The sequence below is a fragment of the Schistocerca americana genome, chromosome 4, assembly GCF_021461395.2.
Source record: "Schistocerca americana isolate TAMUIC-IGC-003095 chromosome 4, iqSchAmer2.1, whole genome shotgun sequence".
Lineage (NCBI taxonomy): Eukaryota > Metazoa > Arthropoda > Insecta > Orthoptera > Acrididae > Schistocerca > Schistocerca americana.
In genome coordinates, this window is record NC_060122.1 from 672,927,181 (window position 1) to 672,944,534 (window position 17,354).

Consider the following 17,354-nt stretch of genomic DNA (forward strand, 5'->3'; position numbering starts at 1 on the left):
GCGTCCGCATTGTTACTTTGTGCTAGGAAGGGCTCTCAACGAGGGAAGGGTCTAGGCGTCTCGGAGTGAACCAAAGCGATGTTGTTCAGACATGGAGGAGGTGCAGAGAGACAGGAACTGTCGACGACATGCCTCTCTCAGGCCGCCCAAGGGCTACTACTGCAGTGGATGACCGCTACGTACGGATTACGGCTCGGAGGAAGCCTGACAGCAATGCCAACATGTTGAATAATGCTTTTCGTGCAACCACAGGACGTCGTGTTACGACTCACTGTGCGCAATAGGCTGCACGATGCGCAACTTTACTCCCGACTTCCATGGCGAGGTCCGTCTTTGCAACCACGGCACCATGCAGCACGGTACAGATGGACCCAACAACATGCCGAATGGACCGCTCAGGGTTGGCATTACTTTCTCGTCACCGATGAGTGTCGCATATGCCTTCAACCAGACAATCGTCGGAGACTTGTTTGGAGGCAACCCGGTCAGGCTGGACGCCTTAGACACACTGTCCAGCAAGTGCATCAAAGTGGAGGTTCCCTGCTGTTTTGGGGTGGCATTATGTGGGGCCGACGTACGCCGTTGGTGGTCATGTTAGGCGTCGTAACGGCTGTACGATACGTGAATGCCATCCTCCGACCGGTAGTGCCACCATATCGGGAGTATACTGGCGAGTCATTCGTCTTCATGGACAATTCGCGGCCCCATCGTGCACATGTTGTGAATGACATCCTTCAGGATAACGACACCGTTCGAATAGAGTGGCCAGCATGTTCTCCAGACATGAACCCTATCAAACATGCCTGGGATAGATTGAAAAGGGCTGTTTATGGACGACGTGACCTACCAACTACTCCACTCACATGTATCTTCGCCGAATCGCCGTGGGCAATCTGGACCAACAGTGCCTTGATGAACTTGTGGATAGTATGCCATGACGAATACAGGCATGCATCAATGCAAGGGGACGTGCTACTGGGTACTAGAGGCACCGTGTGTACACTAATCTAGACCACTACCTCTGAAGGTCTCGCTGTATGGTGGTACAACATGCAGTGTATGGTTTTCATGACCAGTAAAAAGGGTGGAAATGATGTTTATGTTGATCTCTATTCAAATTTTCTGTACAGGTTCCGGGACTCTCAGAATCGAGGTGATGGAAAACTTTTTTGATGTGTGTACATATCGTGGTTGGAGAAAAAGTTGGAAACACGACGAGAAGGTTGAACATAACTCTAGATGTTAGCCAAACCTACACGTTCCACTGTTGCATTTGACTACGAACGGCATCTGTGCAAAGTCCTCAACACCCTGCAGATGTCAGTCGTGATCAGAACAGTGTCCTGTGGAGTCGTCACCGAATTATGTCTGACCTAAGTGAATTCGTACGGGGACAGATTGGTGGTATTGGGTGCTTCCGTCAGTAAGGCAGCCGTAATGTTGGGTGTTTTTCGAAGAGGTACCATGCCGAAGATTTATACAACAATCGGAAAAAGCGCTATGTCACAACGCGGACGAAATTGTGTACCCAGTGATCGTCACGGACGCTCATTAAAGAGGAGTGTGACGAAACGTAAGGGGACAACAGCTGCAGAAGTCACTGCAGATGTGAATGTCGCACCAGGGAACCTACCTGCACCGTAACAACACGAAGGGAGCTCCATAATTAGGGAATTTGAGGCCGAGCTGACAGTACAAAACCACTCGTCAGTGATGCTTTTGCCCGTAACAGGAAATGGCGGAGCTGATGCCGTGAAAACTGGATTACGGAGCAGTAGAAGACTGTCGACTGACCGGATGAGTCTTGTTAATCGCTGCTCCGAACTTCCGGCCGAGTTAACGTGCGTCCCAAGAGTGAAAAATGGCGGGGATTGAGTGATGTTTTGGACAGCCATACTGTGATATTCCATGGGCCCCGTGGCTACCCCGCAATGTCACATTACCGCCAAGCATTATTTGACCATTTTGGCTGATCATGTCCGTCCCATGATACCATGTCTGTTCTCCAAATGGTGGTGACGTGTTTCAAGACGGCATGGCTACTGTTCACACTGTACGCATCGTCAGGGACTGGTTTTGTGAGCACCAGAGTAAAGTGTCGCGTCTCACCTGGCTATTATAGTCCACAGATCTCAATATTACTTAGCCTTTGCGACCTACTTTTGAGGGAAAGGTGCGTGATCGCTATCCACGTCCATCGTCGTTACCTGCACTTGCCAATATTTTGCAGGGAGAATGGTATAAACCACGCGGGGCCTGTATTTATCCATTCCGAGTCGACTGGAAGCTATTTTGAATGCCAACTGGTCTTCTACACCGTATTAGGCATGGTAATCTGTTGTGTTTTTGATTTTTCCATATTATTGTCCACCACCTGTACATACAGGGTGTCAGAACCAGTCTGAAAAGCTTGTAATGGTGTTTAAGGGGAGGTTATGCTGAGAAATAATTGTTATGAAAAAATTCGAAACGCTAAGGCGTTTCCGAAATATGTAGCACTGAAGTTAGCCAGTCACGTCGCCTTGAACAGATATCAGTGGGTCCGTGAGCTACCACTTGTTGAAATGCTCATTGCCAATTAAAATGTGCGTATTTCGGAAGTGATACATTTAAGGTAGGTGTGCAAAAGCTGCGTTTGTTTGGTCTGAGGGAACCAAATGAGAACGCGTTTGGCGGCACCTCCTCTGGCAAGCTGCTTGAATCTGCGCGCGCGAAGACCTGATTGGCTAACTGGAAACGGCGCAATGTGTCGAATTTACGTCTCTCATCTGTGGAGCACGCGATCTAATATTCGCTAATGTTTTTACTGAGAGGATCTTTATCGTTGAAATTAATAACTTCGTAATTAATGTCTACGCTCAAGACAAACGCAATAAAAACGTTTCTCTATGTTGCACGACATATAAAACGATCTCACAATCAACATTTAAATACGATTCCTGATTGAGAAACGCGATGCGTTAAGCCTTCCTTGACACACACAGTACATAGCGTTACTCCTACCTACTATGTGAGTTTGCGTGGAAATGTTAATCACTTGCTTATCGAAGCAGGCAGGTAATTAAGGTATGGGTCTTTAACCCCCAGATAACGATCTTATCTCAAGGTCACTGATAAAATAAAGGCTTCCTATGATAACATAGACGTATCATGTTAAACAGAGACAGTTGCGCTACTTACCTTAAAGGTTCCCTCCCCCCTTTCTCTCCAGGGTTCCTGTTATCCCCGCCCCCTCCCCAATGCATGTGAGGTAATTGTATGTGATACATTCAAGCTTGGGACGTAACCTGGTACACCGTCCATGCCTCTTGGGCTATAGCGGAACATAAAATTGGAGTGAAAATGAAGATCACTCTCCTCCCTCCACCCCCCCCCCCTCCTTCTATCTGAGCCAATTTCAATACATTAAAATGGCGGAAACCCCCCACCCTTCGCTTGTTCTCCCTAGTTCCGTTGCATGACCCTTGTCATTCGAGATGTGTTCTCCATAGTTGGAGGATTAGTTTTGTTATAAATAATAACAAATAATTAAGGTCTGAATTATTAACAGTAGTTTTCAACTCCTCCGTCTCTGCCTCTCTCCATTTCATTTGCATCAGCTTAATCAGTTGTACTATGTAGTGAAAGTGTCATGTTCTTCTTGGAAATAACATTGACACAACTTACGGTTTATTAGTAACAAGTATCTTTTTGTAATGCATTATTTGCTAACAATTTTTATTTATTTTTCAAAGCTACTTTACAGTAAATTATTTGTTTGTACTTAGAGTAGTACGTTTCGATTCAGTCATTATTTTCTGATAGTTCTTTTTTTATCTCTATACATAGTTTTCATATGGGTGAGAAATGACTGATATTATCCTTTCAACTCACTAGTTTCAACTACTTTTCAAGATCAACCAAGAACCCACTTTCCCCAGCCTACAAGAATCTAACTTTAGTTTGTATTTTCGATGGATAAATTGGGTGGTTGGGTGACCTGAAGGAAGTGCTTAAACTAAGTAGTTGAAAATATGTTAACCCCCATTTCTTACCTACATTAAAATGCGTAAATACAAAAAATTAAAAAAAATAAAACAGATACTAAACATTATATTGGAAAGGTAGTATATAGGGTGGTGTTCTTTTTTATTAATTTTAGTGTGAAGGGAATCTCCGTATATATAGTACCTACACAATACTGTACAGTATATACAGTTAGTCTTCGCTAGTGTGAAACACGTCTGCTCTGTTGAACAAGTGCTCATAGCTCTTGAGGTATACATTTTAGAGGTCGTGTTTACTAGACATTTTTCCTTGTTTTGGTCCATACTACAAGATCTGAAAGTTGCTTGTCCTACAGTATTACCAACGACAGTGCCGGTATATGTATTCCAGTGGCAGATGTATGAGAACGGCTTTCGCTTATAACTTTCGACTCGTTAGTTTGCAGTACTGGGACCCTTACCTCAAATTCGCACATTTATCCTTCTCGGTCATCTTTGAATGTTTGAAACATCATCACGGAATCATCGTGTGCATACATACATACACATGATCTGGCGCGTTTAACTTTGATGCTCTGTTGGATGACGTTTCAGGACATAGGTTCCTATGTAAAACTTGATCTGCTAAGTCCCCTCTACAACCTCTAGAAGTGTGTAACATGAATTGTGAAACACCCTATATGTAACATTTTGAAATATATCGTTAACGGACGCACAAAATATTTAACAATAATACTGTGCTAGAAGATAATTGTGTAAACCATAAGTTTTTGTCTGCAAAAAGAACCTGATCCTTTCGCTACAGAGTACAATTCACTATGCTCTTGCAACTGAAGTAGAGAGAGAGAGAGAGAGAGAGAGAGAGAGAGAGAGAGAGAGAGAGAGAGAGGAGGAGGAGATGAAAATTACTGTTAATAATTGAGACCTTAACTTGTTGCTACTGTTTATAACAAAACTGATCCTATCACTCAGGTAAACAGACTTACATGACAAGACTCATGCAACTCAACTAGATAGAAGAAGAGGAGGGAATGGGTTTTCCCGCCATTTTAATGTGTAGCCATTGGCTACAGGGGAGAGTGAGCTTCATTTTCTTGCCCATTTTATGTTTCGCTGTAGCCCAAGTAGCATGGACTGTGTATCAGGTTACATCCTGAGCTTGAATGTACTTCAGATTCGTGGGCGGACTGGAGACAAAGGGGGGGTTAGGGGGAGGGGACCGGGCCCTGAAGATAACTAGCGCATTTGCCTCAGGTGTAAAATGATACCCCTTATCTTACCATTGGAAGCCATTACCTTATTAGTGACCTTGTGATAAGATCGCTATCTGGGGTTGAATGCCCATACTTCCATGCTCATACTTCCAACCAGTCTTGCAGTACATTCATCTAACTGCTTTGATGTTTGTTACATATCGCCTTTACGGTGTTGCAGTTTAATGGTCAGTAGTGTGCACGCATGATAAACTTTACAGAACTTCACGTGCTGCAATTGGAACCCCTAAACGTGGTGTCATGGTGCCGAATAGAGCTCGTTCGAAGGGCAGTCAAATGAAAACTGAACACCCCACCCCGCAGTGGTACAGTGGAATGGTTATACCAGGTTATACCAGGAGGAGACGAGACGAACGATTCCCGTTTTATAACGCGGTGGTCAGTTGTTGACGGATCCACAACTGCAACCACCTTTCCACTTCCTCGTCTGGCTGAGGCCAACGCCCGCTCATGTCTTTCTTCAGGTCGGCAAAGATATGAAAATTACACGGTGAAGGATCCGGGCAGTACGGAGGATATTGCAGTATACCCTTCGTGCAATTGGCAGTGCGCGGGAGGACGTTATCGTGCAACTGCATGAGTTCATCCGACAACGTTCCGACAGCCCGAAGGCAAACGGAAAAGGCAGCGTTGGAAACATCCCACATCTCCCCCGCCAAAGAAATCCAAAGCTGTTCGCACAAGTTCCGGTGAGGTCATGATGACCACCTCCTTCGACTGCAGGGGCTCTCTGCTCATAGAAACCTCGAGCCTGGAACCACAATCACTGCGCAACGCCGTGAAGACATTTTACAGTAATTGCGACGTGCCATAAAGTCGGAACGCCCAGTAATGCAATCGGACGGAATCATTCTGTTGCACGACAGCGCCAGCTCCCACACTGCCAATCGGGTGAGGGGTATCTTTCAGCCACTTGGTTGGTAAACACTGCAACATCTTCCGTACAGCACGGATCCTTCAGCGTCCGATTTTAACATTGGCGATCTGAAGAAAGACACGTGCGGATGTGGTTTCAGTAGGGTAGGAAGAGGAAGTGCATAGGTGGGTGCTGTTGTGGATCCGTCAGCGATCGACCGCATTATGAGACGGGAATTGATCATCTCGTCTACCAGTGGGATAAATGTCTTAACGCGTTTCGTGATTACTTCTGATGTGAACCATTCCATGGTCCCATTACGGGGAAAAGGGGGCTCAGTTTTCGTTTGCCTGCTTCTTGCTGAATTTCCCTTGACGCAGTTTGTATACGAACCCATAATGGACTAACTGTTTGCTGGGTGACAGTGACAAACAAGTTACAATAAAGTATATCCCATAAATCGTGTATGGGCAGCATGTCAGGGCAACGTGAAAACCAGGGAAGCAGCAATACGTTTTCAGAGAAGCCACAGGTGATCGGGAATTCTCCTGCTAAAATGTGGCACCTTGAGTTGGCTGAATCAGGGACAATTTCTGGGGATCTAAACGTTTCCTGTTGCAAATCAGGTAACTTCCAATAAATATGAGTTGATACCGTTCTTGAAACATATCATGTCCCAAATCAATATATTTGGATTTTGAAAGCTATGGAGCATATCATTGTACGTTGCCAGACTGCATTCTTTATCGTAGCCACTATCTCATATGTAGCTTTGACTGCAAGAAGGAGAAAAGCGGGACTCGTCTGAAAAGAGCAGTTTCTTTTGTCAGCGCGCTGGCAGCGGAAGTAACGAGTCTGCTGAAACCGAGTTGTTTATGGCTTACGGACCGTGACAGGCACCGTTGTGGTTTGCGTGCCAACACCAGTCGTCACTGGAGACAAATCGACACCCGTTGCTTAAGGCTGTTAGCAACACTGTAAATGAAGTTGTGCAACCGATAGACACGGTTTGTGTTCATCAGCGGGATGTGCAACATTCGCTAAAAACAATTATTTCATACTGTCGACAGTGATTTAGAGTTTGTTGTAATATTGCCGGACTTGTTGTTCTTGTTTGGACACGGCTGGCTCTTCCAGAGTATCCCTGCACCAAGTATGGGGTGCTGAAATGGTATGTAAACAGCTCACACAATCGATACTCGTTGCTCGGTATCGGTCTATCGGGACTGAGATGATCAACCTGTGCCTTATCAGCACCAAAATAAGAACGCACGTTTTTATTGCTAAACTAGATGGATCTTAGAAGGTTCGAGTTTCTATGTTTTTAGTGAAAAATTACACTTTTTTTCCGATAGAAAATCTGGGGCTATTGGAAATTCCAAATTATAATAATATTTTCATATAATTAAACAAATGTTTTGTTAAACAGTACACTTTTGTTGGATTTTCTATTACCTTGTAAGCCGGCCATTATGGCCGAGCGGTTCTAGGCGCTTCAGTCCGGAACCGCGCTGCTGCTACGGTCGCAGGTTCGAATCCTGCCTCGGGCTTGGATGTGTGTGATGTCCTTAGGTTAGTTAGGTTTAAGTAGTTCTAAGTCTAGGGGACTGATGACCTCAGAAGTTATGTCCCATAGTGTTTAGAGCTTATTACCTTGTAAATTTTCACTTGCGCTAAAGGCTGGAAGTTGTTGGTTTCTTCCCGCGGTTGGGTAACGTTCGCTAAGGGTGTTTGTTTTCGTCGCAAGCGTAGCAGAACGGAGCCGGGGCAAGTCAGTCGTATGTTGAAAGCGAGCGCGGTATTTTTGACACGTTATTGTTCGGAGTGTGTTTGAGTAGCGTTGGGCGGTCCAGGAGCGACTGTTGTTCGGCGAACGGACGCGGAATACTTCGGCCACGTCGCCGTTTTGTTCGTCGTCGGTGAATGGGCTGCGCGTCGCGGCTGGCACCTGCGAACCATTCTGGCCGCCGCGCCGCCTGACCTACACGCGACATTGTGGCGAGGAATAAAGACGAGCCTACTTGCGAAACGCCACGCCACACCGTGGCACTGCCTCTGTCTCCCTCTCGCTCCGCCCACACGCAGCGTGTTCACGCTCCGCGCCAACCATTGGTGGCCTGATACAACGGACGCTGTTCGTTTTCGATTTTACAGGGAACAATTCACGTAATGTGTGTTCTGGTTTCGTGGAACCATTGAGACTATTCAATCCATACACATTGCAAAAATGTATGTATGTATGTTCCATATCTCCTTCTAAACAACTGGGCTGATTTGAACCAAACATGGTACGCCTGTCGCTTACTGTCTATAAAGAATTGATGTTGGTGTACGAGTGAGAACCGCCTACCAATCGAAAAGGTGGTGTGTATGAGAAAATGAGTTGTAATTCACGACGCGCGAATATCCATACTATTCGTCCAGCATTTGAGAGAACTTAGTGACTTGGCTCAGCCATTATACAAAATTTCAAACCCTTACGAAACTTTATCACGCTGACGGTCCCCACAGAATGATGAAAGGAAAAAAAAAATATATCGCTTACTACATTTTCGCTGTTCATACAGTAAAACTGCCGCATCAGGCATCACGATTTACTTTATTATTCCCGACACTTTTCCCGGTCAGTATCTGCAAGTGCCGCTGAGTGCACCTACAAAATTGTATCACTGTACGAGACGCAATTCACGAGACACGACGCCATAAACATTGAGGTGCAAAACGAAACTGCAGGGCGAAATTCGCAAGAGATTCAGGCGAACTATGCGTACAAATACTTGTGAAACGTTAAATATATACGTGGAAATACAGGTAACATGTGCGTACGCGCGAAAAGCCACGGGTAAAAAGTTACTGCTAAACCTACGGATCGATTTCAATCAAACCTGGTACGCATTTTTCATAACATATGGAAGGAATACCGTGGGGATAAGAACAGGCAACCTCCTGTTGCGGTAGGGGTGATAACATGGAGAGAGGAGGAGGTAAGAGGAAACGGACAAACAGAAAGGGGGAAGCAGGTAACAAACAGGAGGAGGAGATGGACAGAGTGAGAGACAGGGGAAAATGGACAGAAATGTAGGCGGGAGGAGGTGGACAGAGAAAGGAAAGAGGAGAAGATAGGCAGAGAGGGGAGGTGGAAGAGGAGATGGATGGAGGAGGCAGGAGCAGATGGGGATGGATAGAGATACGGGGGAGGAAGAGATGGACAGAGGGGAGACGGCAGGACAGAGAAGGGGGAAGGAGGACATGGACTAACGGAAAATTGCAACAAATACATTCCCGGGAAATGTCGGGCACTCATCTAGGTAATTATGATTTACAAGAACTGTGGGAAGATGATTCAGCATGCCGAGAAGGTAACAGAAATTACGGTGTCGTCAATAAAAAGCTATGCACGTAGGTGAATTTATTCTATAATTAATGTGACTAAGTTCCGGAAGTGTTGTCAGACAGTTGGATATATAGTTACGCCATTGAGCACGCGCTGAGGTCAACGGCACGCTGTCGTGTTCTTCCGGTGCCAACAAAATCTAGTGGAACTTCATTGATACTGTAAGCTGGTCACAACTGCATAATACTCTGCTATTAATAATACTCTATTAAAATCTCTTGCCAGTATCAGTTCATTCCCATGTCGAATAGCTTCTACAGTGTCTATCAGCAGCTGTTCAAAATCCATTAAACTTCTTGTTGTCTGTTCCGGATGTTTTGTGCATTCCAAAAATGCAAAATCCATTTTCGTTTCCTTTGTGGAATTCCGTTGAAACCATCGGAAAACCGAGGCATGTTGCTGGGTGTTTTAGCGGGCTGTCTTTTTCTATGGATGGCGATCATGCCCATCGCACAACCACCAACCTGGAGAACCAGGATTTGTCACCAGGGTTATCTTACCCTTCACGCGCTTCAGAGTTCTTCTTACCATACAATAAAATAGATGTGAAAGGCATAACTAAGGATAGCAGTAGAGACTGAGTTTACCCATCGGACCTTGCGGATTTACAGGTCGTTGCAAGACACACTTTGTCTGGCTCCTGAGCCAGGGCCTGTTCGGAAAGGGTTGACCCTGCCAATTGCTAAGCTATTAGCGACACGGCCCCGAGTCTCACCGGAGCAAGCAAACGACTCTGACCACCCGGACAGTTCTGTGTTGCGGCGGTGTCACCATATATCCCATGTACCCACAAAGAGTGGGGGCATACGTATCAGCCGGCCGAAGTGGCCGTGCGGTTAAAGGCGCTGCAGTCTGGAACCGCAAGACCGCTCCGGTCGCAGGTTCGAATCCTGCCTCGGGCATGGATGTTTGTGATGTCCTTAGGTTAGTTAGGTTTAACTAGTTCTAACTTCTAGGGGACTAATGACCTCAGCAGTTGAGTCCCATAGTGCTCAGAGCCATTTGAACCATTTAGCCATACGTATCATCTGAGTATTGTTTTCCCTAATATTCCGAGTTAAAATACCTGCTGCGGTGAGTTCTACACTACTGCACTAAATTTCCTCAGCAGCTAACTTCTGTTCCTTTATGTAATTATTGAAATTATTCAGTTGACATGAGTGGCGAGCAGTAGTGTGTTGTGCTTAAGACAACGTAAAAAGGAGAGGCAAGTTATTGCTATGTGGCATAATAGCAACATTTGTAAAAGTATAATTTATTTATCTTGAGTCGTTTTCTCGGATTTCTTTTTAATTTGTTGAGCGTCTGGTTCAGTGATTCCTGTTTTAGAGGGGAGATCCAGTTTTTCAGTTCATGTATTAACCTTCGATTGATTATTTGTAAAACATTTGTTTTCATGATTTCCATTTTTTATTGCTTTAGAACAATACAACACATCATATAAAAACCGACTTACAAACTTTTCCATACAGATGTCTGCCTTCAGACACTTTGGCAATCTTCACCTTTTTTAAAACAGTCGCCTCCAGCCTCCAACTTAGGACTGCTAACTTAGAATTTAGCTACTACACGCTGAGAGGTAGACAAAAAAATCAGCGAAGCATATCTCTCTGTACAAACATATATTTCAATATCGATCCATACATGCATAGATAAATTCATATTTGATTTATATAATAGATAAGTTACTTACAAATATTTTAAATTATCAAAATTCATAGCTATAAATAATAATAATAATAATAATTTCAGATGTCAGTTCTAAATTTTTAACATGTATGCAAAACAACTGTTCAGTGTTTTAATTTTCAGTCTGAAAAAACTACTTACTGCATTTTTATAATATAAATAAAATTCGTTTACTGTTTGTTTAACCATAAGTAAAGATTGTCATTGGATCAGGTAATACATTTATTTGAATGTATCGAGAACTATATGAAAGAAAAAGCATGTAACTGACAAGTTCGAAACAAGCACTCTAGCCCTGCTGTGAGAGAACTTTGTAAGGTTCTTTGATTTGTTCCCAATACTTGACTGTCGCAACCCTGTTAAGTTTTCCATGGACTCCAGCGATCCACATATAAGAGGGTGATTTTGTACGCTTCATGCCGTAGTCATCTCCCTACATCGGCCCATTTCCGTCCTATACGATCAAGGTTTCTAGTGACGCCGAAGCTTCAATGTTCCAGTCGCAAGGCTGTGAGTCGTACGTCTGAGTGCACCCGATATCGTCTTCAGTTATTCTCTTTGTTCAATCTTCTATTGATTCGAGTGTTTGTGAGAGTAGAGACCTGGATTTGAATCAGTTATTGCTTATATAATTTAAATATGTATTGAAAATTCTGAGCTTATTTTATCTTCCTGTAGTCTTTATAAGTGTAACGTGGAGACTTTTTTGAGACGTGTAAAGAACATGTCAGCATTTGTCCAGTGCAGCCCCCTTAAAAGAGAGAGAGTGTTGAATTAAATTAAAATCATGCCTCTAGTGACAGATTCGTATTGCTTAGGTAATTGCGAGTTCAGTGATAGTAGTCACGTGCCTGTAAATCAATGAATGAAAAGGTCGATGAAGTTATGCGGCAATTCATGCATTAAAAATCAATTTTTCCCGGCCAACTGAAACCACCGATGACTTGGTTGCGTAGAGGAGTATCAAACGGTGGGTGCGGAGCAGTTTTCACTTTTACCAAATAATTAATTCAGAAAATTTGCAAGACGGAGAAACTTAACAAAAATTCGGGACCATTACTATAAAATTCACGCTGCAACCATGCTTAACGCCACTAGCCCTGTCGGCGTACAGAGAACAGGCGCCACTATAGGGTCACCAACCTGTGTGTCAGGGACCGAGCTGCCCCTATGGCCGAGAGCACTCCCTGTCAAGATGGGGTATAGGGAGGAAGCAGCACACTGCTGTGCTGGAACCGATGCTATAAAGCTACGGACAGATGCTCCTCCAGTCCATTTTCATTCTAGTTCTTGGTCGGCTTCCTTTTGTTAGTAGTAGTGTGGAAGTTGTCACTATTTCATTGCACATCTTACGGCTTCCATAACTTTCGAGCGTGATCATAATGCAAATACGCCAGTTCCAGCTTAAGCAACTGGCATTACGATTCCATCGGTGCTAACACGGTAATCTTTGTCGTGGTGTCCCTGTCTGTGTGTTCGTGTTACGTCACTCCCTATGGCTAACTACTTTATTTTCATATTCTCAGATCCCAGAATTCTTCTTCATGTATACCTATCCTGTACTACTGCAGATCGACAGCCATACAGCCCAGAATTGTGGATTGACTTACTTCCGTGCTTTCTGAGATTACTATCGCGAATATATTTTATTTCAAGTCACTGTTAGTTACTGGTCTGTAATTTCCCGCGTTACCTTTACTAATTAAGTCATCTATCCAGACAATAGGATCTCCTGATGTACGTGATGAGGGCTGATGTCTCTGCGGTCCATAGAACAGAAGGTTAGTGGGTGATACAGTTTTTTTTATCTGCTCATATGGGAACAGTGATAGGCAGTAAATTTCGTTCCCATCAGAACAAGGGGAGAGTGGAGGATTCACGGATGTACGAGGTGCATTCAAGTTCTAAGGCCTCCGATTTTTTTTCTAATTAACTACTCACCCGAAATCGATGAAACTGGCGTTACTTCTCGACGTAATCGCCCTGCAGACGTACACATTTTTCACAACGGTGACGCCATGATTCCATGGCAGCGGCGAAGGCTTCTTTAGGAGTCTGTTTTGACCACTGGAAAATCGCTGAGGCAATAGCAGCACGGCTGGTGAATTTGCGGCCACGGAGAGTGTCTTTCATTGTTGGAAAAAGCCGAAAGTCACTAGGAGCCAGGTCAGGTGAGTAGGGAGCATGAGGAATCACTTCAAAGTTGTTATCACGAAGAAACTGTTGCGTAACGTTAGCTCGGTGTGCGGGTGCGTTGTCTTGGTGAAACGGCACACGCGCAGCCCTTCCCGGACGTTTTTGTTGCAGTGCAGGAAGGAATTTGTTCTTCAAAACATTTTCGTAGGATGCACCTGTTATCGTAGTGCCCTTTGGAACGCATTGGGTAAGGATTACGCCCTCGCTGTCCCAGAATATGGACACCATCATTTTTTCAGCACTGGCGGTTACCCGAAATTTTGTTGGTGGCGGTGAATCTGTGTGCTTCCATTGAGCTGACTGGCGCTTTGTTTCTGGATTGAAAAATGGCATCCACGTCTCATCCATTGTCACAACCCACGAAAAGAAAGTCCCATTCATGCTGTCGTTGCGCGTCAACATTGGTTGGCAACATGCCACACGGGCAGCCATGTGGTCGTCCGTCAGCATTCGTGACACCCACCTGGATGACACTTTTCGCATTTTCAGGTCATCATGCAGGATTGTGTGCACAGAACCCACAGAAATGCCAACTCTGGAGGCGATCTGTTCAACAGTCATTCGGCGATCCCCAAAACAATTCTCTCCACTTTCTCGATCATGTCGTCAGACCGGCTTGTGCGAGCTCGAGGTTGTTTCGGTTTGTTGTCACACGATGTTCTGCCTTCATTAAACTGTCGCACCCACGATCGCACTTTCGACACATCCATAACTCCATCACCACATGTCTCCAACTGTCGATGAATTTCAATTGGTTTCACACCACGCAAATTCAGAAAACGAATGATTGCACGCTGTTCAAGTAAGGAAAACGTCGCCATTTTAAGTATTTAAAACAGTTCTCATTCTCGCCGCTGGCGGTAAAATTCCATCTGCCGTACGGTGCTGCCGTCTCTGGGACGTATTGACAATGAACGCGGCCTCATTTTCAACCAATGCGCATGTTTCTATCTCTTTCCAGTCCGGAGAAAAAAAATCGGAGGTCTTAGAACTTGAAAGCACCTCGTAGGGTGGTAGTGGACATGTATGTTTAGCTAGGTTAGAGAAAGATGGAAGATATTTCCAATGCTGTAGTCGTGAGTCGACCCAGAAGGCAGAGCCGAACTAAGCATTCTTGTGCAGGACGAACTGAATCCACATTTACATCGTTTGGTTTGCAGATGACAAGCTGTCAGTGCAGTTGTTCCTTCAAAACTGTATAATGTAAAATCACGGTAGGAAGCACAATGAACAAAAACTTTCTTTATGCCTCACTGTGTTAGATCAGTTACAACCTAAAATACGTTCACTTTTTACAGTTTTCAATAAACAGAAGCCCACTAATGATGGCACAGAGGTGCTGAAACATGTTTGGACAAAAAGGCAGAACCCATGTCCTATAATTCAACTACAGACGCGGAAAGAAAGGAAAAGAGCTGCAGATCCAAAAGATAAATTAGGTGTGTAATATCTTAGGTGTAATATAGAATCGCGGTATCGTTTTTGAGAGTTAACATATGATTAAACAATGTTTTTACGTACTCGCCGCATGCATCATCCTATTCTAACATCAAATAGAAACATTGTTTTGCGTTACCGCATGTACTGGGTAATGCCAGACGTTTTAAGTGGGGTGCTCCCAGTCGTCCGGAGTTACCCCTATGCAATTGATAACACGTTTCAGATGCCACAGAATTACCAAAGAAAGACGGAGACCAAATACACATCAGACGACTCAGAGACAGCCATTGAGGATGTCAAGAACAAAACACCTTCACTTCTCAAGAAAGTAGTTTCGCAGCAGCCAAAACATGGACGTAAGGCTATATTTTCCGAAGAACAAGAACGAGTCATAAAGGAACCTATCTTAAAATGCAGTAAACTGTCTTATGACTTGACCATAGAGGTGATGCGGAAAGTACCTTTCAGATATGCTGAAATAAATAATTTGAAGCATAGTTGTCACAAAACGTCCCAAATGGCAGGAAAAGTCTGGTTCTACGGATTTAAAAAAAGAAATCCTAATATTTCGCTACGGAAATATGAGTCCACTTCCATCAATAGAATTACAGCTTTTAATGAAACGAAACGAAAGTGAAAATGCTCAACAACTTGCAAACAAAATACCACTCTGATGCTAATCGTGTTTATCATGTTTACAAGACAGGCATTTCTAATGTCCAAAGAAATTCACGGATTTAGAACCAAAGGGCCAGAAACAAGTGGACATGGCAACAAGTGGTAAAAGAGGCACTACAACAGCTGTTTCTGCATTTAGTGATTCAGGAAAGTATGTTCCTCCGTTTTTTATTACTAAGAGAAAGCGAATGAATGCTCAGTTATTGCATGGAGGCAGTCCTGATATGATATGATAGCAGCAGTTAACGATTCGGTTTGGATCAAAGAGACCTATTTGTAGGTTGGATACACGACTTCATCTCCTATGCTAAGCCAACTGTTGCAGTACCAGCTCTACTTTTTTTAGTCAATCAGAAAAAACACGTTAGTCGTGTCTGCTATCCGCTTTGTCGCCAGCATGGAATATTATTATCCCTTCCACCGCATACATCACGTCTTGTGCAACCACTGGACCTGACATACTTTGGGACTCTTAAGGCTTCATATAACAGAGAATGTGACTTGTATATTGCTTCAAATGTAGGCCGACGAATTACACAGTATGAAGTTGTCGAACTTTTCACGAAAGCCATCAGTCGCATCAGCGATACAGAGAAGGCAGCAAACAATTTCCCGGCAGCTGGTATTTGACCAATAGATACAACTACATTTGATGGACATTTCATAGATGCGACATCAGTGATACCTGGTGCACGGGTAGCATTGACACCAACTATGCAACGAGTAGTGGCGCTTGATACGCAGATAGGCCTAGTATCGACGTTAAATGTGCAGTGGAGGCCAGTGCCCCTGCAGCTGTTTTGGACAAATCAATTCCACTTGATGATATTATTAGGTCTAACGTTCCCAAACTGCCACATCCGAAACGTAAAGAAACTCTTAGAGAACGGCATTCACATATAAGAACAAATTCTCCTATGAAAGATTTTTAGAAAAAAAGAAAAAAGAAAAAAGATGAGCGCATGAAAGAATGTTAAGACTGTACGTTCCACCAAAGGCAGGAAAGGTGCGGAGAACCTTCAAGCATTTGCAGATGATAACATTAAGATGATGGTTCAATAAAATGACACACCATGCAAGAAGAAAAAGGTCAGTGAAGGGGCTGCAGTGGAAAATGAGTATTATTGCCTAGTTTTTGAAAAAAAAAAGTATGATCCTCTCACTGAATATTGGATAAAATTCTATAAATGTAATTTATGGGCCCACGAAAACTGCAATAGTGGTGAAAGTCCATCAAGAAGATTTATATTGAATCACGTGATAATTACATTTTGTCCATGATTACCTCACACACCATCCGTAATTACCCTACGCTCTATGGGTTAATCCCGGACATCAAAGATTTGCTTTTTTGTTAATGTTTTGTACTGAAAATTTATCTACGTTGATTATGCAAACTTAACATTGATTCGTGTAAGTAAAGTTCCAGTAATGAATAGTAGTTGTAACTTTATAGGGTTCTGTTTTATTTTTGGTCTACCTTAAGTGTTCACAGTTACTCCACTCTGCCCTACAGCCAGGATTGACACGTTTGTAAGATTCATCTACTGGCGCAGTTGAACATAGCAGTATACCTAAATGCCCCTAAGAGTACTTTCCTCGCTTCTGTTACTGGAACATCCATTCGCTCCTTGAGCATTACGGTATATATTTCTCGGATTGTAAGGTTGGTGCAGAAATGGAAAGGTTTTTTAGAGAGCAGTGGTTTTGTGCGTATTACAATTTTGATTCGTTGGTTACGATATAATTACCAGTCACGAAACGTGACGATGACGGACAGAGAGCTGTTCGCGTCTCCTGTGGGTTTCCACCTTTCAGGAAAGAAGTTTGTGTTGATCTCT